This window comes from Dipteris shenzhenensis, chromosome 29, assembly GCF_047967505.1.
Source record: "Dipteris shenzhenensis isolate YYH24624 ecotype China chromosome 29, Dip_SZ_1.0, whole genome shotgun sequence".
NCBI lineage: Eukaryota > Viridiplantae > Streptophyta > Polypodiopsida > Gleicheniales > Dipteridaceae > Dipteris > Dipteris shenzhenensis.
In genome coordinates, this window is record NC_141624.1 from 11,877,505 (window position 1) to 11,882,733 (window position 5,229).

The window sequence follows — 5,229 nt, forward strand, 5'->3', positions numbered from 1 at the left end:
CATCCACCGCGAGTTTTCATATCAGGATATTTGCTCCAAAATTCCTTGATGGGGTTACTAGGAAGTGGTATCTCATCAAAATCATACCCATCATTGGGACTTGGCATGGGTGTACGAATTGGATTATCCGGATCCTGATATTCAAAATCAAATACTGCATCATTTTCTGCTGATGGCAGCACCAGAAGTGTCGGAGGTGATGACGGGGCCGGGAGAGAATCAGGGGACATGGGGGAGAAATACGGCTGAGTGATAGTGGCGGAAGGGGGAGCAGAGGGGAGGGGGGGAAGAAATGGGCAAATGGTTTGAGCAGCTTGGTAATCCTCAAGGGTAGGATTAGCAAGGGAGGGGAAAAAGCTGGGTGTGAGGGGCTCGTAAGTTTGGGACTGTTGGGTGAGTTGAAAATGGTGAGAGGCATGAGCAAAGAGACGATGGAGGGAATAGATGTTAGGATGGAGCTTGGGGAAGGTTAAGAGGGTGGCAGCAGCAAGGGGAAGTGAGGTTATGATGTTGGCAGAAAGAGTGGTTAGATATGGGAAGTTGGATGTGAGATAGGCCTTGTCATCGTCCGATACTTCTTTTTGCTGGTGCGATGGGATGATTAGCTGCATGGGTTGGATATCCGTTATGTCATGCCGTGCAAATAATAGGGATGGCCTTTGCAGCAACGGCAACAAACCTGCAATAACCCTGAGGGGAGGACTACCCATGAGGCAGGCATATGCAATGAAAGCATCCGTCCTGAGAGTTATAAACCCGGCATGTGTAGACAGGCAGAAGATATTCTTCTCATCTTCAGACAAGTCTTGGCAAATTATGTGCAGGGTTTTAATCCCGATGGATCGTTTCCAATCGATTGTTGGATGAGCAGATATGATCTTGAGTTGGAGTTGCTTCCATTGGATAAGCACGCGTGCGTGGAGGTGATCTTCCATTTGGAGAGCAGTCACAAGCTCTTCATACACCACGATTGTGCATTGTAGTGGGCCGTCATTGGTGTTGTCTTCCAATGCCTCATTGTTATGCACTAGCAATTGGAGTTCAAGCTTGGAGATGGCTATTTTTTGGGAGTGCATCTCATTCATCTTTTCTTTGTACTGATGGTAGATGCTGGTGTATGCCTCTTTAAGCTTTTTCATTTGCAAGGTGACCTTTGCCTGTTGAGGGATATCTTCAGTGGTATTGGACCATTGGTCCAAGAACTGGGCTTGTAAAGTGCTGGCCTCTTGAACAGTAGCAAGTTGGTCTTTTAAGAGTCGGCATTCCCGTGTAAGCTCATCAATGCTAAAGGCACGTACTGCCAAAGATTGTTGCATGTCTTCAAGCTTGTCCTTGCAATCCTGGAGCTCGTCGTCTTCTTTGTGAATGAGAGTGAGTCGAGCTTGTGCCACTTCCTCTGTTTGTTGTGCATGTGCAGTTGTCAGGGAGCTATATGAGGTCTGTAGGATTGCCATTGCTTCGACTGCCGCAGTCAGCTGTGTTTGACTTTGATGGAAGTTGGAGGTCACATCCCTTACAGCCTTCTCTTGAGCTTGGAGAGCCTGGTTCATGTGCACTTCTTCTACCTCCTTCTCATCTATCTGTGCCCGAAGTGCCTTGACCTCGATGGCGATTTCCTGGAATTGGTCTTCGATTTCTGATGCCGTCTTCCTTTCCAATTCTCTTGCATATGCTTCCTTAGCCAAGCTAGTGAAGAGTTCTGACATTTGGATCATTTGGCTAGCTTGATGCTGGAGAATGACAGATGGTGATGAGGTCTGGCGATATTGCTGATACAAGTGGTGCCCATGTAGCCATCTCGAGGGTTCTGTAGTACTTGGGGGAGGTTGTTCCAATGGCATTTCACTCCCTTGTGGACAATAGTCATACTGCTGATCTGGCACGAGCTCTCCTTGGGGCTCATCGACTGGCATGACGTCGATGGGCGGTTCGAGTGCTGATGTGGCCTCAAGCTCTAGTGCTGATCGTTGCTCAGGTTCGGGTGCCAACCTTGTCTCGAGCTCGGGTGGGTGCTGTTGGGGGAGACTTAGTGGTTGCAGTTGTGCACCGAGCTGAAGCATTTCCTAGGGCAATTCTGCAATCCTGCTTTCCAGAGTAGGTACTTCTGTTAAGGCATCTGTACTTATGAATGTGATAGCTGGAGCAGTTGATGATGGCTCCCATACTGGTGAGAAGGGTATGTCCAACTCCTCAATTGGCTTTGGAGACTGGGGCAGAGTCATTTCTCTTTGTTGTAGTTCTTTTTTGATGATGATAGCCAATAAGTGCGGAATTTTACATTTCTGGCCTGAAGAACCATCGAGTTTTTTGGTAAAGAAAATGACGAAGTGTTGGACCCAGTCTTGTTTGAGCTTCCTACTCAGCAAAACAAATGTGCGGAGTGGAAGGGAGCGTTCCTTGCCGTTCTTTATTCCCAGTATGGTGGATAGAAATTGTGCTGCTTCCTTGAGGCGAGGGTCAAGTATTGTGCGAAGCAAGATCCCATCTCTATGGATCAGGGTACCCTTGGTGAGGAGAGACTGTACTTCGATAAACTTTGCATCCGCAGACCTTTTAGGGTATTCGCCACCTTGCTTTGGCAGAGAGAAAGCCCTTTGAATGACTGTACTGTCGAGGATAATGTTCAGTGGGCTCTGCTGTACAGTGATTGTACCATACTTGCCATCCGTTGCATTGCTGGAGTAGTAAGAGTGGAGAAAGTCCTTGATGTAGGTGGTCATGATAGGACTATCCTCCAAGGATTTGAGGCTCTCATGCAAATTGCCTAGACCCCGTTGCTCTAAGTAAGATGTTGCTTCCTGGGAAAGAGCATAAGTCGAGGTGGGTGGCCAGACAAGTTCCACTGATTGGGCCTTGTTAACAGTTGTGCAGGCCGGCTGCTGTGACTGGGGTGGCATTTGTTCTGCTTGGACATGCACTGAATCTTCTTCGGAGCTATCGCTTTGGACCACGAACGCCTGTGGTCTCCGTGGTTGAGAGGATGTAGATGGCTGCGAACTCTGGAGGGGGTCCCGTGGTTGAGGCGGTGGGCTCTTTCTGCGCATCCTCTTTAGTGGCGGCATCTTTTCTGAACCTGCATCCATGTACATGTAGTGTACCATTGATCATTACATTGATTGGCATGCCGGTATGACCTTTCTGTGTGTGTGTGGGAGAGAGATCTCTTTTTTTTTTTTTTTTTTTAAAATTTAAAATAATACATCTTTTGAGAGTGTGGAATGAAAGGGTGTTGTACAATTATTCATGCAATCATCTATGTGTCTAAGCGAAAGCGTGTGAGTGCACGTGACCTAGTAGCTAAGTAGGGACTAACTATATGCTTTTTTGCTGGGATTTTCATAGGGCAGCTAGAACTCATTCACCAATCCTGAGCTCTAGGTAAAATCGATTGAGGCTACCTATATGTGCAAAGACGTACATATGCAAGTGAGTGCTCGTGATACAATCTAATCCTAACTAAGGAAGACTTGGTTTCCCAAATCTTCGTTTTTGTCGGGGATGGCTCGCGTGTTGATGTAGTAGCGCTTCAGTCGGCTCCCGTTTATTGTTGTGTTGAATTGGACTCCATCTAGTGTTTCAAGTAGCACAGCTCCAATGGGATTCATCTTTCGTACTCGGTAGGGTCCTTGACCTAGATACTTCAGTTTTCCCTTGTGTACTTTGGCATTGTATAACAGGACTAAGTCGCCTTCCTTGATGTCTTTAGCTTTCAGATTCCTGTCAAACCATGCCTTTCTTCGACGTTTTTCTGTTGTCATGGCATGATAAGCGACTAGTCTTGTCTCTGTATGCTTTTCCAACTGACAGAGCCTTTCTTTCAAGGACTCATGATCACCCATGCGTTCTTGTATTGCGATGCGCAGGCTTGGTATTACAAATTCGAGCGGGACCACGGCTTCAAGGCCGTACACCAATTGAAAAGGTGTGTTCCCTGTACTGACCTTGAATGTGGTTCTATATGCCCATAAGGCTGCATTCAGTTTCTCTGCCCAATCAGAACGCTGTGGTTCTACTACCTTGGTGAGGATATTGCATATGATTTTGTTTGTGGATTCTGCTAGTCCATTCCCTTGGGGGTAGTAGGGTGTGCTTTTTCTATGAATGACCATGAAGCCAGACAAGAGTTCTTGGATTACCTCATTGACAAAATGTGTGCCTCTATCCGACACAATTTCAAGGGGGCATCCGAATCGGGTGATCACATGTTCGTACAAGAATCTTGCTGTGCTTTTGGCATCTGCCTTTCTGACTGCTTTAGCTTCAGCCCATTTTGTAAAGTAATCAGTGGCCACAATGATGTAGCGTGCCTATGTTCCTTTTGCTGCTGGATGTATGGGACCCACATAATCAATCCCCCATTTTTCAAATGGCTGTTGTGCAACAACTGTTGTTAGGGGATTGAAGTCTTTGTGTTGTGGTTTAATAGTTCGTTGGCATACATCACAGCCTTTTACATATTCATAGGCATCTGCCCACAGTGTTGGCCACCAGTAGCCTGCGAGGAGAACTTTTCTTGCTGTGGCTTCCCCTTGGAAGTGTCCTCCTGCAAGGCCTTCATGGACTTCACTCAGGATTGGCAGGATCTCATGAGGCATTACACATCTTCTTAATATCTGGTCCTTGCCCATCTTGTATAGTTGTCCTGCAATGAGTTGATATGGTGCAGCCTTTAGAATCAATTTTCTGGCATCTACTGCTTTCATGTCAGGGGGTGGTCTTCCTGCCATCAAGTACCCAATGATATCTCCACACCATTCTGGGACAGCATCTATTTGAAATAGTGTGGCATTTGGTAAGTCATCTTCTATGCCAGTGGCTTGTTCTCCTGTCTTGACTCGAGACATGTGATCGGCAATGTAGTGTTGGGCACCTTTGCGGACCACAATTTTGAAGTTGAATTCTTGTAGCAAGAGGAGCCATCTGGTTATTCTTCCTGTGGTACACGGACGGTTCACAAGATAAAGCAATGCTTGATGGTCGGTGTAGAAGACAAAATCATTTGCGAGTAGATAGTGCCGAAATTTCTTTACACTGTACACCATTGCGAGGGCTTCTCTTTCTGTGGTTGTATAGTTGATCTCTGCATCATTGAGTTGTCGACTGGCGAAGTAGACGGGGTAGTCTTTCTTATGTTCACCCGGTTGACAAAGTACACTTCCAATTGCATACTTGGATCCATCAGTATGAACATGAAAATCAATATCCCAATTGGGAGATAGAAGGATGGGT